At 44.1% G+C, this 19,974-nt stretch overlaps 1 protein-coding gene across 1 annotated transcript in view; it reads right to left on the bottom strand.

Moving 5' to 3' along the window:
• The window catches only part of LOC130112983 (zinc finger protein 1 homolog), a 51,766-nt gene that overhangs the window by 22,801 nt on the left and 8,991 nt on the right, over window positions 1-19,974 (bottom strand). The window lies entirely within an intron of this gene.

Raw genomic sequence — 19,974 nt, forward strand, 5'->3', positions numbered from 1 at the left:
GAAACCCACACAGACACGGGGAGAATATGCAAACTCCACACAGGACGACCCGGGACGACCCCCAAGGTTGGACTACCCCGGGGCTCAAACCCAGGACCTTCTTACTGTGAGGCAACCGCGCTAACCACTGCACCACCGTGCCACCCAAATACCCATCCATCCATCCATCATCCAAACTGCGTATCCTGTTCTCAGGGTCACGGGTATGCTGAAGCCTAACTCAGCATCCACTGGGTGGCAGGCAGGAAGACACCCTGGACAGGCCGCCAGGCTATCACAGGGCCAACACACACACATTCACACCTACGGCCGATTCGCCTGACCTACATGTCTTTGGACTGTGAGAGGAAACCGGAGCACCCGGAGGAAACCCACGCAGACACGGAGAGAACATGCAAACTCCACACCGAGGACGACCTGGAACAACCCCCAAGGTTAGACTACTGGGTCTCGAACATATTTAATGTTGTTAGAAACTTTGTTCTTCCTAAAATTAGTCGTGGACTGTAAAAACTGGTAGTTGGTCACTGATGTCATCTATTACAAGCCCGCTTTCAATGTTGCCTTCTATAGTGTTTGTGAATATATTGTCGATGGTTTCATCACCGTACGGTCACATCATTCAGTTTACAGCTCAAAAAACATGTATATGTGTTTAGTACCTCTTTAAAGCTCAGGTGGGGACGTGGTTTATCTAAACTTGTGTTTTGATACCTTTTAATATGCCTGTATTGTTTGAAAGCTATACTTTTTTTTCTTTTGCCAATTGAGTAGAGCTCATAAGGAACAAATTGCACCTACAGGTGACTTAACACACCAAGTAGTTTTACTGTGAGAGCATAAAGTGATCTGGTGTGACCATCATATCAGATATACAGTGCCATGAAAAAATATTTGCAACGTAAACACATCGTTGTAATGCATACTAGCTAAATGGTATAAAAATGCTTACAAACAAAAATATGAAACTCAAATTTTCTGACAGTTGTCAAACTCGAATGCAGTTTTGGGAGCATTTCCTGGGCAAAGAATTTCCGACTTAGTAATTACACCTGGAGTTGATGGTTTTCAAGGGTTACAATCATAATTTTCAACATTATCTTTACACATATGTTGCAGGGTTAACACTATGAGCAGCCATAATACTGAGCTATCCACTGTGTCATGGTGAAGTTTTCTGTGTTTCCTGTTTGGTTTTGAAGGCTCACCGGTCTTGCCATTTCTGTTCCGCTGGTCATCACCATTATCCCCTAATGTAATCCACCTGTGTCTGATTATCTTCCCTCTCCTTTTGTATTTAGTCACTTTGCTCACCTGTCCCCTATTCCCGATTGGCTTTTACAGGCAAACTGGTCTTACCATTTTTGTTCCTGCCCCTGCTTTGTGCACCTGTTCCCCATTCCCTGATTGGTTCCTGGAGCTGTCATAGTCCCCCTGGGTGCCCTGTTTCTTTGGTGGATTACTGTGTTTACCGAGGGCTTCATGCCTTATCCTCGAGCCTTCCTTGCTGTTTGTACCTTGTCTGTTGTTTTGGACTTCCGACACCCTGCTTGCCTCTCCATTTGCTGTAAGTTTGATTCCTTTGTTTTATCCATCCAGCAGATGGTTTGTTATTTCGGGGCTACCGTAAAGCCTGTTTCAAACCCTGTGCCTGGTGTGATTAGCCTTTGGCTAGGGGTTATCCGGCTTGCTAACCATCATCCTGTCTCCCAGTCTGCTAGCGTTGGGCTTACTACCCGCCAGCCTGTATACCAGTCGGTAAACCACCAGTCTATTCATGGCGCTGAGCCAGCACTAAACCCGTTCTGAGGAACCTACCTGGCCCGGGGAGGTCCCCGTAGTTTCTGCCAGCCTCCCAGCCTTCGTGGCAGGAAACCCAGTGTTTCATTGGGCTATGTTGCAACCAGCCCAGTCTATTCCGGAGCTCGTCCAGTCAGCTCCAGCCAGCCTCCTGTCCCCCAGCCGCCCCGGCCGATGCCCAGCCCATCTACAAGCCATCAGCCATGCCGGCCAATGCCTTCCACCCGTTCCTGCGTCGCCCCAGCCGACCTGTCAATATGCGCTGTCGGGCGTCAGCCTGTTTCTGTTCCCGAGCTGCCAGCCACCCCTGCAAACATCCTTCCAGTGTCTCCAGGGGCCAAGCTTCCTGTGTCTCTGGTGGCCCGGCTTCCCGTGTCTCCGGTTGCCCGGCTTCTCCTGTCTCAAGCAGCCCCACTGATGCCTGCACCCAAGCCAGCCTCCTGAGCAGTCCTGCCCTCCGGTCCCACACCCTGGTCATCCTCCAGATCAGTGGCACCCTTTGGTCCCGCCCTTGGGCCATCTGCCTGAGATCCCTGGCTCCGTTCGTCCACACCCGGACCACTTGGTCTTGAGTCGCTCCCCCAAACCCCCTCCACCCACCCAGCTTGGTGCTATTGGACTGTTCATTTGGGACGTCTGGAATCCATCCCTTGAGGAGAGGGGAGGGGGTTCTGTCATGGTGAAGTTAAGTGTTTGCTGTTTTAGTTTTGAAGGCTCACCGGTCTTGCCATTTCTTTTCTGCCCCTGTCATCACCATTATCCCTTAATGTCATCCACCTGTGTCTGATTATCTTCCCTCTTGTGTATTTCTACTACTACTACTTTCGGCTGCTCCCGTTAGGGGTCACCACAGCGGATATTCCGTTTCCATTTCTTCCTGTCTACTGCATCTTCCTCTGTCATACCAGCCACTTGTATGTCCTCCCTCACCACACCCATAAACCTCTTCTTTGGCTTTCTTCTTCCCTGGCAGCTCCGTATTCAGCATCCTTCTCCCAATATACCCAGCATCTCTCCTCCACACATGTCCAAGCCATCTCAATCTTGCCTCTCTTGCTTTGTCGCCAACCCGTCCAACTTGAGCGGTCCCTCTAATATAATCATTCCTAATCCTGTCCTTCTTCGTCACTCCTAGTGAAAATCTTAGCATCTTCAACTCTGCCACCTCCAGCTCCGCCTCTTGTCTTTTTGTCAGTGCAACTGTCTCCAAACCATATAACATAGCTGGTCTCACAACCATCCTCTAAACCTTCCCTTTAACTCTTGCTGGTACCCTTCTATCACAAATCACTCCTGACACTCTTTTCCACCCTGCCTGCACTCCCCGTTACTTTGGACAGTTGACCCCAAGTATTTAAACTCCTATGCCTTCGTCACCTCCACTCCTTGCATCCTGACCATTCCACTGTCTTCCCTCTCATTCACGCATAGGTATTCCGTTTTGCTCCTACTGACTTTCATTCCTCTTCTCTCCAGTGCATACCTCCACCTCTCCAGGCTCTCCGCAACCTGCACCCTACTCTTGCTACAGATCACAATGTCACCCGCGAACATCATCGTCCACAGAGACTCCTACCTAATCTTGTCTGTCAACCTGTCCATCACCATTGCAAACAAGAAAGGGCTCAGAGCTGATCCTTGATGTAATCCCATCTCCACCTTGAACCCATGTGTCATACCAACTGCACACCTCACCATTGTCACACTTCCCTCATACATATCCTGTCCACTCCTACATACTTCTCTGCAACTCCCAACTTCCTCATACAATACCACACCTCCTCTCTCTGCTCCCTGTCGTATGCTTTCTCTAAATCTACAAAGACACAATGCAACTCTTTCTGGCCTTCTCTATGCTTCTCCATCAACATTCTCAAAGCAAACTTCGCATCTGTGGTGCTCTTTCGTGGCATGAAACCATACTGCTGCTCGCTAATCGTCACCTCTCCTCTTAACCTAGCTTCTATTACTCTTTCCCAAATCTTCATGCTGTGGCTGATCAACTTTATACCTCTGTAGTTGCTACAGTTCTGCACATCGCCCTTGTTCATGAAAATCTTCCCTCTTGTGTATTTAATAATACTAAATCAAACTTATATAGCGCTTTTCTAATACTCAGTCTTGTCATTTTACTCACCTGTTCCCCATTCCCTGATTGGCATTTGAAGACTCACCAGTCCTGCCGTTTTTGTTCCTGCCCCTGCTTTGCTCACCTGTTCCCCATTCCCTGATTGGCTTCCCACTTTGTTCACCTGTTCCTCTTTCCCTGGCTTCCAAGCAATTATATTCCCTCCGGTTGCCCTGTCTCTTTGTCGGATTTTTATGTTAGCTGGGGGCTTCATGGCTTTTCCTTGAATGGCCCCGCCGCCCGCACCCCAAGAGCTGTTTGTACCTTGCCTGTTGTTTTGGACTTTTGATACCCTGCCTGCCTCTCAATTTGTTGTAAGCTTGATTCTTTCATTTCTACCAGTAAATCAATGCTCTACCATAGCCTGTCTCTGCCGTCTGCATTTGGGTCCTAAGTTCCTGCTCCTGGTGTGACACCATGACCCTGAAATGCCGCTGAAATTGTTTCCACCAATGAGAAATTGTCTACGTGGTTTGCCAATAGGCTGCATTGTGTTATTTGCTTCTTTTTTTAACTCAAGTAACAATTCTACATAGCGTTGCTACTCACATTTTCTTATACAATGAAGCCTGTTGGGAAAACCTCAATGGGTTTGACGGGACAGCACTCTCACCGCACGAGATTAATACTTTAAAAACTCTTTCATACTCATGAGATTACAGCAACTGGACCAGACTTCAGCAAACTCAGTTGGCCATATAAAGAGTGCATTAACATTGCCATAAAGTTCCAAGATGTTGCATATTTTCATTCCATTCCATTCTCCAAACTGCTTATCCTGCTCACAGGGATGCTGGAGCCTATCCCAGCAGTCATTGGGCGGCAGGCAGGGAGACACCCTGGACAGGCCGCCAGGCTATATATATATATATAACGAGAAAGAGATTGAACATCACTGTCCACATTATGTAATAGAAATAGATGGAAATCAGAACATGTGTTTTACAGCGCTCAGTCGGTCAAAATTCTTATCAGTTAAACGGTTAATTATGAATACCCCAAATCTTATTTTTATATCTTCAACAAAATCATCATGAGTAGATTTTAAATATTCGAAATATCACTGTCCTAGAACCAACCTGCCAAACGGCACAGCAAGTTACTTCAGCATCTACGAATACCATTCATTTATTAACACAAGTCAAAACTGAAAAAAAAGTGGCTGTGGGAGTATTTCAATCTAAAGGAGTATGTATGCTAAAGGCTGCATGTCTCTAAGTGGCATTGTTGCATACCTTTATTATTATTTTGCTGTTTATATATACACACACACACACACAGTTGATAACGCATTTCACACGTGGAAACACTGATCAATCCATCAGCGTCATCCTGGAGCGTGCCCCCCTGATTAGTTGGCCACTGTAAAGTATGGATATTGTAAAATAACTAAAGAATATACCACCATTTTCACAAAATCAACCCATTCTCTTACGTACCTGCTTTTTCACTCGCATTCGTCACATGTGCCAGCAGCCTGCGTTGGCGATCTATCTCTTCTTCATACTCCTCAAAGGTTTTTTCAAACACTCCAAAGATCTCCTCAGCAGCCGCAGTCAGACGCTGCTGGACAACCAGTCTCAGCATCTGGATTCTGGACATTTTAACAATGACTTTAAAATGAATTTGTGATAGCTTAACAACAAAATTAATTGATCGGGTTATGCTTGATCTTCGTCGCCTTCGTCTTGTTGCGTTTAACTTCTTCTTCTGCTGCTGCTGCTGCTTCTGCTTCTTCTTCTTATCAATTGTTGGTTGGCCAAGCTAGTTGGGATGAAATACCGCCATCAACTGGGCTGGAACGTGGCTCAGCAGACAAAAAAAAGAAGCATACTTCTACTACACCAATTTCTCTTTAAAAGTAAATCATGTGTTACTATGTGTTCTTTCTTGCTATACATAATAGACCCCGAACGAAAAATTGTTTCGCTTCCCTCAATGACGTAATGATTCGTTACGCCCTCCAGCATGTCCCTTACGTTGCAGTAATACATGCTCTACTGTCTCTGGATCATTAAAGCGTATTCCCTTGTTGAGCGCCCGCCAGTTTTATGAAAAGTTGTTAAGTGTTGATATTTGATGGCGTCCTTATACGGTACCAGCCATATTATTGTTCTATCTAAGGCTTTACGGTACGTTCGGATGCGACGTCGCCACGTTTAATTGTGCGACAGTGTATTGTAAGAATCGATAGTAGAGAGCTAAGACCTGCTGTATTTGCCTAAATAAATATGCCTAACGTTAAAGGTTAAAGAGAAAACCAAGTCAAGCTTTGCTTATCCTCCATACGCAAGAAGAAGATTGCGCACCCCAACTCAACAGGTTATGGGCCCAGGCAGAGTTGGACACAAGCTAGCATTCCGGAAGAAGTTTAACGTGAAGTATTACACAGAACTTTTACAAGCTATGTGGACCAGCTTGGAGATAAGTGAGCATTTATACCACAGAGTTTCTTAATCTGTGTTTATATTCGCAGAAGTTTTACGCGACGTATTATACGTTAGCCAATTAAGCTAACAAGCTAGCTTAGCAAAGAAAAAATATAGCAAGCTAGTAGGCCATGGTAAAATTAGCACGTTAGCAAAATGGCAAGCAGAGCAACAGGAGTCTTGGCACCGCAGCTTTTGTTCGACGGATCCGAAAATAAGTATGACCTTTGAGAAAAAAGATTCCTAGGCTGTTTACATACTCTGACGCTAAAAGAGACTATTTTACGTAAGCACACCGGCGCTAGCGAAGAAAAGTTAGCTGAAGATAGGCAGAAGAATGCTGATTGCTATGCTGAGCTAATAATACTGATAGATGATAAAAGCCTATCGCTGATAAGACGTGAAGCCGCTGATGATGGCAGGAAGGCTCTGAGAATACTGAAAGAACATTATTCCGGAAAAAGCAAGCCTCGGATAATAAATTTATACACACTATTGACCAAACCATGCACGGCAAACAACGAGAGTGTTACCAACTACATAATAAGGGCGGAGAACCTAATTACGGCTCTGAGAGATGCAGGCGAGACCATGAGTGATGGACTGATCGTAGCCATGATACCAGGCGTGCTACTAGACTCTTAAGCCGCTAGCCGCCCACATAACACAAAACGAAGATAACGTTACGTTCGCAGACTTTAAACTACGAGTCTATGAAGAGGTAGAGAAAATGAAGACGGCAAGATCTACGGATAATGTGATGAAGACATGTGCAAGGCAAGGCCGAGGCCCCACCAAGATGCACTCTAGCAACAGAAAACATGAAGATGCCATCGTGACGTGTTACAAGTATGGAATAAAAGGGCACAAGGCAAGAAAATGTTTTCATAAAGTGTGGTGCAGTTACTGCAAAAATAATGCACACCAAGAATCCCTGTGCAAGAAAAAGGAGGAACAAGATGGTGTCAGAAAAGTCGCGGAGAAACAAAATAGCGACCAAGACCATCTCTTCAAGGCCAAGCACACAAAGAACGAGAGACCACCAGACAACGTGAAGATGAAAGGCATCATGGTGGATGCAGGAGCAACATCCCACATCGTGAACGACATCGGAAAGTTTAAAAGCTTCGACAACTCATTCCAGCCTGAGACCCATTCAGTGGAGTTAGCCGATGGCACCAAGTGCAGTGGAATAGCACAACGAAGAAGAACGGTGATGATATGTCTACTAGACAGCACCGGACGACAGCACAGAGCACAGCTACGGGATACACTGTACATGCCTTCATACCCACATGACATCTTTTCGGTGGCAAGAGCAACAAATGGAGGGGCGACAATCACTTTCAAGAAACGGGACAGTCACATGGTTACCAAGGGCGGTAGCAGGTTTTACATCCACAAGAGTGCAAATTTGTATTACTTGCCAACTGTTGAGAGTGTTGACCAATGTAAAGAGTGTCATGACATGCAAACGTGGTGTGACATTTTGGGTCATTGTAACTATGAAGATGTACAAAAGTTACAAGGTGTAGTGAAAGGCATAGAGATAAAAGGAAGTGCAGTCAGACCAGATCAGTTATGTGAAGTGTGTACACAGGGCAAATTCACCCAGATGAGAAATAGGGAGCTGGACAGCAAGGCTAAGAAACCCTTAGAACTAGTCCACACTGACTTAGCCGGCCCCATGCCAACACCGAGCATAGAAGGGCACAGGTATACACAGTCTTTTACAGACGACTACTCAGGTACGCTGTTTGTGTATTTTCTAAGGTCCAAGAGTGATACAGTGCAAGCCACAGAAAGGTTCTTAGCAGAAATAGCACCTTACGGAGAAGTCAAGTGTATCCGTTCAGATAACGGCACTGAGTTTATAAGCCGAGACTTCTAGGCACTGTTAACCAAGAATAGGATTAGACACGAGACGACTGCACCCTATTCACCCCACCAAAATGGCACAGCAGAGAGAGGTTGGCAAACTCTCCATGATATGAGCAGATGCTTACTGATAGAAAGCAAGTTACCAGATAAGCTATGGAACTACGCTATGCAGACAGCAGCTTATGTGAGGAACAGGTGCTACAGCAGGCGCACAAAGAAAACGCCATACGAGCTGTTCACATGCAAGAAACCAAACATATCGAAACTACATAAATTTGGATCAATGTGTTTTGCTTACAAGCAAGAGAAAGGGAAGCTAGACTCTAGGTGCGAGCAAGATGTTTTCATTGGCTACGATAAAAACAGCCCAGCTTATCTAGTGTACTATCCAGACACAGAGAGGGTCCAAAAGCACAGGTTGGTGAAGTTCACAACCAAGACAGCCAAAGAAAAGGAAACACAAACACCTGAGTCATGCATAGAATAATGTGTAATAAGTTTGTCCACTGCCTTATAGGTTTAGTTTGCTTCATTATAATAGCAATTTATTCCATCCCATCTAAGTAAACTCACCGGAGCTGTTCAGACTGTTTTCCCAGGTGTCTCCTCGCCTGCCGCCCAATGACTGCTGGGATAGGCTCCAGCATCCCCACGACCCTGACAGCAGGATAAGCGGTTTGGATAATGGCTGGATTGATGAAGGGAACAGAGGTGATGAAGTAATGGGTAGGTATGGTGTCAAGGAGAGAAATGTGGAAGGACAGATGGTGGTGGATTTTGTGAAAAGGATGGAAATGGCTGTGGTGAATACATATTTCAAGAAGAGGGGGGAACACAGGGTGACGTACAAGAGTGGAGGAAAGTGCACACAGGTGGACTATATCTAGAAGGTGTAATCTAAAAGGGATTGGAGACTGCAAGGTGGTGACAGGGGACAATGTAACTAGGCAGCATCGGATGGTGATCTGTAGGATGACTTTGGAGACCAAGAAAGGAAGCGAGTGAAGGCAGAGCCGAAGATCAAATGGTGGAAGTTGAAGAAGGAAGAATGTTGTGTGGAGTTCAGGGAGGAGTTAAAACAGGCACTGGGTGGTAGTGAAGAGTTGCCGGATGGCTGAGCAAGCACTGCAGAAATAGTGAGGGAGACAGCTAGGAAGGTATTTGGTGTGTCATCAGGACAGAGGAAGAAAAACAAGGAGACTTGGTGGTGGAATGAGGAAGTACAGCAAATTATACAGAGGATGAGGCTGGCAAAGAAGTGGGATAGTCAGAGAGATGAAGAGGGTAGACAAGAGTACAAGGAGACACAACGTAAAGCAGAGAGAGGTGGCAAAGGCAAAGGAAAAAGCATATGGTGAGTTAGACACTAAGGAAGGAGAAAAGGACTTGTATCGATTGGCTAAACAGAGGGACCGAGATGGGAAGGATGTGCAGCAAGTTAGGGTGATCAAGAATAGAGATGGAAATGTGCTGACAAGCGAGGAGAGTGTGCTGAGAAGGTGAAAGGAGTATTTTGAGGGGCTGATGAATGAATGAAGAAAATGAGAGAGAGAAAAGATTGGATGATGGGGGGGCTAGTGAATCAGGAAGTGCAGTGGATTAGCAAGGAAGAAGTGAGGACAGTTATGAAGAGGATGAAGAGTGGAAAGGCAGTTGGTCCTGATGACACACCTGTGGAGGCATGGAGATGTTTAGGAGAGATGGCAGTGGGGTTTTTAACTAGATTGTTTAACACAATCTTGGAAAGCGAGAGGATACCTGAGGAGTGGAGAAGAAGCATACTTGTACCGATTTTCAAGAACAAGGGTGATGTGCAGAACTGTAGCAACTACAGAGGTATAAAGTTAATCAACCATAGCATGAAGATATGGGAAAGAGCAACATAAGTTAGGTTACAAGGAAAGGTGATGATTAGCGAGCAGCAGTATGGTTTCATGCCATGAAAGAGCACCACAGATGCGATATTAGCTTTGAGAATGTTGATTGAGAAGTATAGAGAAGGCCAGGAGTTACATTGCATCTTTGTAGATTTAAAGAAAGTATATGACAGGGGGCTGAGAGAGGAGGTGTGGTACTGTATGAGGAAGTCGGGAGTTGCAGAGAAGTATGTAGGAGTGGTGCAGGATATGTATGAGAGAAGTGTGACAATGATGAGGTGTGCAGTTGGAATGACAGATGGGTTCAAAGTGGAGATGGGATTATGTCAAGGATCGGCTCTGAGCCCTTTCTTGTTTGCAATGGTGATGGACAGGTTGACGGACGAGATCAGGCAGGAGTCTCTGTGGACTATTGCGGATGACATTGTGATCTGTAGCAAGAGTAGGGTGCAGGTTGAGGAGAGCCTGGAGAGGTGGAGGTATGCACTGGAGAGAAGAGGAATGAAAGTCAGTAGGAGCAAGATGGAATACCTATGCCTGAATGAGAGGGAGGACAGCAGAATGGTGAGGATGCAAGGAGTAGAGGTGACGAAGGCATATGAGTTTAAATACCTGGGGTCAACTGTCCAAAGTAACGGGGAGTACAGAGGAGAGGTGAAGAAGAGAGTGCAAGCAGGGTGGAGTGGGTGAAGAAGAGTGTCAGGAGGGATTTGCAACAGAAGGGCACCAGCAAGAGTTAAAGGGAAGGTTTACAAGATGGTTGTGAGACCAGCTATGTTATATGTTTTGGAGACAGTGGCACTGACGAAAAGACAGGCGGTGGAGCTGGAGGTGGCAGAGTTGAAGATGCTAAGATTTTCACTGGGAGTGACAAAGAAGGACAGGATTAGGAACGATTATATTAGAGGGGCCGCTCAAGTTGGACGGTTTGGAGACAAAGCAAGAGAGACAAAATTGAGATGGCTTGGACATGTGTGGGGGAGAGATGCTGCGTATATTGGGAGAAGGATGCTGAATATGGAGCTGCCAGGAAAGAGGAAGACCAAAGACGGGGTTTATGGACGTGGTGAGAGAGGACATGCAGGTGGCTGGTGTGACAGAGGAAGATGCAGAAGACAGGAAGAAATGGAAACGGATGATCCGCTGTGGGGACCCCTAACGGGAGCAGCCGAAAGTAGTAGTAGATAATGGATGGATGTTTCTGAACGCACCAGCTGCTGTGTTACGATCCAGTGACGTGAAGTCTAGTTGTTTTCGTATGTGTGGTTGACGTTAAGACGGCAACATTTTTCCTCTCCTGTTTTTGCTATCCTCCTATACAACTTGTTTATTGCTGTATACGTAAATGCTCAAAAGTAAGTGCTGATATTTATAACTGCAAACCAGATATTAGCGCGATTATTCAGTAACTGCACATATATCCCTGCCGGTAATTTCTGTAGTTTATAAGACTCTAAAAAAATAAAAATGTATAACACTCGGTGGGGGGGGGGCAGTATGCTAGCGGTGAATTTTTGTTGATAAATTTGATTAGCAATTACAGTCCTTATCTGCACAAGAGTATGTACTCAATTGTATCATTTGTTATACTGATAGTGTAACAGGGTCAACAGGGGCCTTAAGTTAGAAATACTTAAATGACAACGCCACCTCAGGACTTTCACCTAAAGATTAAACCTTTAAACTGTACAAGCCAAATGGCTGAGTTGACCATTAAACAGGTGTTTCCCTCAGTGCAGGCAGACCACAAATAGTCAGAGACAAGGTTCTTCATAAAATATAACAGATCTGGCTTATTTACAACTTGAGCAACAGATCTCTCATAGGGAGGAACAATATCTTTCAATCTTTTAAAACATCAAGCCTGCTGTGTTAATAATAAAACCAGAAGACAGGCTATTATATAGGTCCACCAGGGGAGCCACAACCACCTAATACCAGGGGCACCTAATACAAGTGATAAATGAATTAATCACACCAAATTAGGAAAACCACACTAAATAAAATGCATGCAAAAGAACGAAACACACAATCACTTATTCTAAGGTACTCCTATCCCCAAGTTGGATGTGCCCATAAACTAGAGAGGTTAGACCAGGGGTCGGGAACCTTTTTGACTGGGAGAGCCATAAAAGCCAAATATTTCTAAATATATTTCATTGAGAGCCATATAGTATTTTTAACGTATAATAAATTAAATATGTCTTACTTTTAATGCGACTTCTGGTGCTGCATGGTTTTGCTGATGGCCTTGTAGTCTGGTTCATACGTGGTGAGGTTGAGCTTCATGCAGGCGTTGAGGCTTCCATCAGTTAAACGTGAGCGTAGGTTGGTCTTAATGTTCCTCATATGCGAGAAAGACTGTTCACATGCATATGTAGAGCCAAACATGGTCAATACGGCAATACTCACACGCTGCATTGTGTGGTATGTCACAGGAAGCTCGTTCCAAGTTTTAAGAATCAGCTGGTCTTCAGGTTGAAGATTTTTAATTTCTGTCCACTTGTGTTCCCTCGCCAGCTCTGCTCGCTGTCGCGCAAGACTTTCCAACTCTCCATTAAGTGACTTGAACTTACTCATCCACATGTCTGATGCCTTCAGGTCAGCAACTTCCAGCTCAAAGTCTCCGATAGAGACCCCGGGGATGCATGTCAGGTCGATTTTGTCCACTGCACACTCATGTGGATGAGTGATGAACTTGAAAAGACCAGTGCGCGCACGAAATTCTCCAAAACGTGCTTTGAATGACTGCAGGAGATTGAACGTAAAGCCAGCTAGCTGCTGGAGATCCAGATGTTGAGTGGAGTCACTTGCTAAGCATGCATCTCTAAATTGTTGCAGTCTTTCAAAGTGCAGAAGACGACCTGTTTCAATGTCCCTGAGAAAGACTTCCAGCTTGCTTTCAAATGCAAACACTGCTTGTTGAAGGGATGAGATTGTATTTCCAATACCTTGCATTTTCACATTGAGCTGGTTCAGATGGCCAGTTATGTCCACGAGATAGTTAAACTGCAGGAGCCAGTCAGCGTTGTCTAGCTCAGGATGCTTGACGCCTTTCATTTCAAGAAAAGTCCGGATTTCACTCAGGCAAGCTGCAAAACGGCTGATCACCTTCCCCCTTGACAACCAACGCACGTTGCTGTGTAAAAGCAGACCGGGATAATGATTCCCAACTTCTTCTAACAGAGCTTTAAACTGGCGATCATTTAAAGCTCGGGCAACAATAAAGTTGACCACTCGAATGACCAGAGACATCACCTCGCCAAGCTCCTGGCCACACGTCTGAGCGCAAAGCGCCTCCTGGTGCAGGATGCAACGAAAACTTAGGATGGCTCTCTTTTCATGTTCACGGAGAAGCGCTACAAATCCTTTGTTCTTCCCCAACATACAGGGTGCACCATCAGTACAGACAGAAATAAGTTTATCCATCGGTAGTTTTTTTTCTTTAGCAAACTCCATGAAAGACATGAATAAATCCTCTCCTCTTGTTGTCCCTTTCATTGGCAAAACAGCCAAGCTTTCCTCACGCAGTGTGTCACCTGCAGCATACCTGGCAATGATACTGCACTGAGATAGATGGCTAACGTCTGTTGACTCATCTAACGCGAGAGAAAAGTATGTCCCGGCGTTTATGTCCTTAATTTGTGTTTCCTCGACTTGATTTGCCATCATGATGCTACGATCGTGCACAGTTCTTGCTGACAGGGGCATGTCTTTTATTCGTTTGATTATCTTGTCTTTATTTGGGAAGTCATCAAACAGTTCATTGGCCACATCAAGCATGAATGTTTTGGCATACTCGCCATCTGTGAATGACTTTCCATTCCTTACTATTGCCAAAGCCCCCGCAAAGCTAGCGGAATTCCCGTCACCTTGCTTGGTCCACACACGTAGTTGCTGCTGACTCGTCTGCACTCTCCGCTGTAGCTCCTCGCATGCCCTTTTCCTGCTGTCCCCCGCTGGAGATTTCCATGCAAATGAAGCATGGTGCGTATCGAAGTGCCGCTTTATATTTGACCGTTTCATCGATGCAATTTTATCATTGCATATTAGACATACCGCAGATCCTGCTCTCTCCACAAATGCAAATTCCTCTGTCCACGCAGCCTGGAATGCACGGTAATCATCGTCTTTTTTTCTTTTCGCCATCTTTTCCGTTACAAGGGTTGAAGCGGATAAACTAGTTGGCTATCTGATAAAATTGATTTCTTCACCTTTACAATGACCCGGACATGCTCGCGAGCCATTGGTTCCCGACCCGACCCACGGGTGACCCGTGACCCGTGAAATTTATCTTCAAAACTAATTTCTGTTTACTTTAAAATGACACAGTATTATTAAGAAATATCACAAGTATTTTAAAATCAGTTCCAAACTGATTTTTTTGAAAAAAAAATAATTTTCAACTCAAAATTGTCTGGGAGCCATATGCCGTCACCGGAAGAGCCATATATGGCTCGCGAGCCATAGGTTCCCGACCGCTGGGTTAGACCATCTCTCACAATAAGAGTAGTTCTCAATTTCGAGCCCAGGACAGCAAGATTTGAACCTGACCATGTAAAGGGCAGCACCCACTAAAACCATGTAAACTAGAGTAGTTTCTGTACAACTTCTAAGCAGGAAAAGTAGCAGTGACAATATTCAGCGGTATGTTCTTGACTGTACCAACACCTGCGGACACTCGCGACCAACCAGCCAGACAGATGCTCTCAAAGTCACCGCACACTAGGGCGTCAGCCTGGAATTCACATTAAACATTAGGCTACAGGCGTGATGTGTAAGGACAGTTCACACGTAGTGAGAAAGTCAGTTAAAAGTGGAGGACGCCACATAGCCTACCTCAACTCAGGAAGCAGCCATGAGCAATCAATCAAAGTGGCAACAGCTCAACAGCGGAATCGGCGGGGAGCCAGATGAACACCTATGACAGGTAGGCTATTTATCATAAGAGATATGCTGCATGGGTGTGACTGGGATCATAGGAGATAGGCTGCGTGGGTGTGACTGCGCCTAACTAAACCCACCGGTTACAATAGCGTTCCCTTGTTTGTATCACTGTTACAGAACACAGCCTAAATTAAAGCAGCATAACTGGGAAAGTCTGTTTTCGTGTTCTCTAATCGGGACACACATCTGTACCTTGAGCCAAGTCTGACCACCAGATGTCCTGGAGACCCCATCTCCTTTTTAGCTGAGTTTATATGGCGTGTGTTGATCAGAATTAGAATCAGAAACACTTTGTCATTTCATTTCATGCACTTCCGCCCATGAAATGAAACAAGACATTGTTTCCCCAGCCCACAGCAGTGCAACGGAAAGACAAAAACACATATCTAAAAACTACAAGAACAAATATATCCAAAGTAACACATATAGTATCTAAACTTAATTTTTTTTAAATTACTGTCCAGGAGAACGAACGCCAGCCAGGATAACTGTCGGAACTGCCAGTCTGCATGGGCTAGCAGTTAGCTTAGCCTGCCCTGCTTCCGCGTTCTGTCAGACCGCCTTCGGTGTATCCTCTTTAGGCGCAGCTCCGGTCAGGGCCGTAGTCCTTGGGTCTACAGGACGCAGCAGACCAAGCTCCCTCAGCCAATCCAACACTAGCTCTCCCAGCCAGACATCTTCAACACACCTCCCCGCACTCCACACGACAACACTAAAACCAGAGTCAAGGCCAGGCAAGGCCGCTGCCAGACCGCCCTCGGTGTTATCCTAACTGCTGGTCTGCATAGGCTAGAAATTAGCTTAGCCTGCCCCACTTCCGCATCCTGTCAGACTCCTCTCCATGTTACCTCTTCGGGCACAGCTCCAGGCAGGGCTGTGGTCCCATGGCCAACAGGATGCAGAAGATCAAGCTCTCCCAGCCAATCCAGCACCAGCTCTTCCAGCCATCAAATGAAGACAAACTTGGATGCAGAGGTGCACAAAGAGACTGCATGAACGGCACTGGCTGAATCAGCCACAAACATGAATTTGCGCCACCATCTTCCCACACCGGTAATGGGTGAGGCTGCTGCAAACGTGAATTTGCGCCGCCATCTTCCCTCACAGGAAGCGGCTGATGTAAATTTTCTGATGTAAATTTTATGCATTTCAGTTGGCTTACAACTGACAGACAGGCCTCACAGTTATTCAGTGTGAGGTAAGATGTTCCCCAGGATGTATAACCAGTCATGTTTTCATCTGATGTTTATCTAGACGATTTGTTGTTAATTAAAAGTAATCGAAAAGGGGATTGTGAGAGCAATTCATATATGAAGTTGCTTACTTTTAATCTTTGACCATGTATGACCATGTTTAACTTTATTTTACATTGCTTAGATAGATGCTTAAAGTTAATGTATAACAGAACAAAGGTAGTCTTAAAAAGTGTCTTCTCCATTAGAACAAATGAAGGCCTATTGTTAACTGTTGGTTGATAGCAGAGGAATGTGGGAGACTCACTGAGTGTAGCAAATGGAGAAATGGCTGTGGTGTGATGTGAGCTGGAAGACATGAGATAAGGAGGGGAAGAACAGACTACCCTACAATTTAGACTGTACTGTACTGATCGGCGCACATTCAAGCATCTAGGCTTGTGCATCTGTTCATTGAACATAATATATTTAATGTCAGAGTGGAATTAAATAATTGCCACGACAGACTCTTTAAAGGATATAACACTGGGTTAGTGCAGTGTCTCTGTATTTCACTCTATGGGCTGTGTGGCTCCCTCAGTAACAGACATGAGGCACGAGGTCTTGGTTAAAAACCAGGGCTTTACTCTTGGACAGATCAACCCGTGAGAACTGGGTTGGAAGAGAAAATAAAATATAATAAACGAGATGCATGTATGTATCTTATTTTCACAATTCTTAATTTCCTATAGCTATACAACAGGTAGCACGTTAGCTAGCTAGCACATACATAGCATTGTATAATAATAATAGAAATTAGCTTCACTCAAACATACCTCGTAGGCTGCTTGTTACTACAGTGGCTAAAATCGTCTTCCTGTCCTCCTTCCTTTAGGCTTCTACACACTGCACACAGGTTCATATGCTTAATATTTAAGCCTTTATCTTTCTTTAAGCTATTTTTGTTGCTTCTTGGCGCCTTTAGTAAAAGTGTATCAATCAATTGCGTGAGGAACGCTAGTTCCGCCTCTCGGACATTAAAGGTAGGAACCAAAAATTAAAGGAAGATGCCACACTAAAACTTAACTGGTAATGTGAGGCAGTTACACGCTGACTTTTTTCCCTCCCGTCTTCCGTTTATAGGAAGGGTAGGGGATTGCTCTGTGTGTGTGCGTGTGTGTGTGTGTGTGTGTGTGTGTGTGTGTGTGTGTGTGTGTGTGTGTGTGTGTGTGTGTGTTCCGTGGTTGTTGAAATTGGTTTGAAAGTGCAAAATAAAACAATAAAAAAAAAATGGGTTTGAACAGTTAAAATTAGCTCTAGAATTGGCGAAGTTAGAATTAGTTAAAATTGGTTTCTTAAGATTATTCTGTATTGCTGTATGTTTTTGTCGATGAATTCTGACCACCATGCTTTAATCTTTCTTTATTAAATAGCTCTTCGTGTACAGTTTTGTCTGCTAAACAAACATCAAGGTAAACCAAAGTTCTACACCCCTCCATTACTCTGAAGAGAAACTCTGATTCATTTGAAGTTGTTTTTCTTTCTTTCTTTCTTTCTTTTTTTTTGCACAAAATACAATCAAGTACATAAATACATCTTTCACAGGCAAGTGAGAAAAAAAGATGTGCTGGTGAGGTAAGAAACCCGAGGAGGGCTCATAATGAAGCCTCACCATATCATTAATTTTTAATCATGACAAAAAACAAACAAACAAACAAAAAAAACTGAATAAATAAATAAAAAATAAGAAAAACAAACACACAACAAAATAAAAGTAAAAATTAAGATAAAGAGAAAGAGGGAGATAAAAGCAGACGCATAGTTGCAGAATTACCCAACTGAGCACACAATTTCTCTTTTAATTTCCTTTTAAAGCTCGGTAGGGAGGGTGAGCTGCCCACTAGACGTTAATGGATGTTCCACAATAAAAGACCTCTGTATTTCATAGAATACTGCCCTCTGGTGGTGTGACAACGGGGAACATGCAAATGGTTTGCTTGTCTCGTTGAATAAGAATGCAAATTGGAATTTTTGCGAAAATATTGTTGGAAGTGGTCTGGTAGGATGTAGCCTTGATATTTCACCTTGTAAATGAAGATACATGTTACCAGGATGTTAATATCAAAGATAGTATTTTAAGTTTAGAGAATAGAGATGAGGACAGATCCATGGGCTTTGAATTTGTAGCTATTCTAACGAACCGCTTTTGAATTATGTGGGAGTTTATGTAGATATGTGGGGTAGGTACTGACCCATACAACATTGCAGTAAGTAAGGTAAGAATATACTAGGCTATAGTATAAAGTTAACAGGCAGGATCTATTGAGGAATGGACTGATTTTCCTAATAATTCCCACAGATTTTGACACCTTTTTGGTCACAAAAAAGTGTCAATGGTTTCAAATATTTATCATTAATTTTTTAAATGTTCTCTCTTTTTTGTGTTTTTGTACTTTACAATATATGCGGTTGCTTTATCACTTGCTCTCTCATGCCTCATCTGTTAATGTGCCTAATCTGACCTCTTGATTGTTCCACCAAACTCCTGGTGCTATCCTCTTCAGATCTGTTCAAATGCATCTAGTTCCTGACCCCTCCTGGCCTTTCATTTACACACCCTTTTGTTTTTCTTTCAAACCCTAGCCCAGCCCCTGTAAACCCCTCCCTGACGTAGGTGTATAAAGACTACCACCCTACACATTTTTTATTGGCTTTTTGAGAGCCAAGCTATTTTGTTACAATCAAATTACAGAACCTTTTTGATGTTATTGTTGCGTTTGTAATATTGGTAATGAATGTTAAGATTGATATCAATTTCTTGTTGTAATAAGGCCTCTACATCTCCCTCATTGCCTAGTGAGGAACCTCTTAAGCCATTGATTTTATTGATTTATCTCAATTGTAATCCCCTTATGCTATTAGCTTTTCCCCTGTAGCTTAACTAGTTGTTAATCTTAGTGTTTTAGTTATTTAGTTGCTGCATGAAAAAGCTTGCTCTCATAAAAATGGGGGAAATTGAATAGAAATGGTTTTAATCGTCACTTTTTCTTATTTGTTTCCTTGGTGATTGAATGAACAATGACTAGACTCATCTGTATTCATTGTTAGATTTCATTGGTTTTTGTTTCACTTTTCCTAGTTGGTCCTGAGCACTCGAGGACCCCTACTGACAATGGGACACTATTGCAATCAAACACCTTTTGTTTTTTCCCCCGATAAGGAACAGGGGCCTCATGTATCAATCGTCACTATGGGCAAATTTGTTCTTACACACCCATGGAATGTTTTAGCCCTCGAGTTGTCTGCCAGACAGTAGCAAAGCATGATGGTTATTTGTAATTCCGTCCTTCTAACATTTATTGTCTACCTCTTGCAACCAGCAATCACCCAGGCCTGCAAAGACATCAGTGTTAGCCAATTGGCGTCTAAATCAAGGGTTACCCAGGTTCTACACTGTTCTCTGAGACAAACTTCAGGGCTAAAAACTCTCATGAGTGTGTAAGAACAAATTTGCCCATAGTAACGATTGATACATGAGGCCCCTTGTCCGCTGAGTCAGAGCCCTCTCTCTCCCTGTGCGCATTGTGTCTTAATAGGATCAGCAACAGTAGTTTATGTAAATATCTATATTATTATAATTATGTATTCCTTTAAATAAATATTGTCATAATCTTACATCTTCCCTTACTCAATAAATTCCACAACAGGCACCTGATATATTCTCTGCACCATTGCACTTC

This window comes from Lampris incognitus, chromosome 5, assembly GCF_029633865.1.
Source record: "Lampris incognitus isolate fLamInc1 chromosome 5, fLamInc1.hap2, whole genome shotgun sequence".
Taxonomy (NCBI): Eukaryota; Metazoa; Chordata; class Actinopteri; order Lampriformes; family Lampridae; genus Lampris; species Lampris incognitus.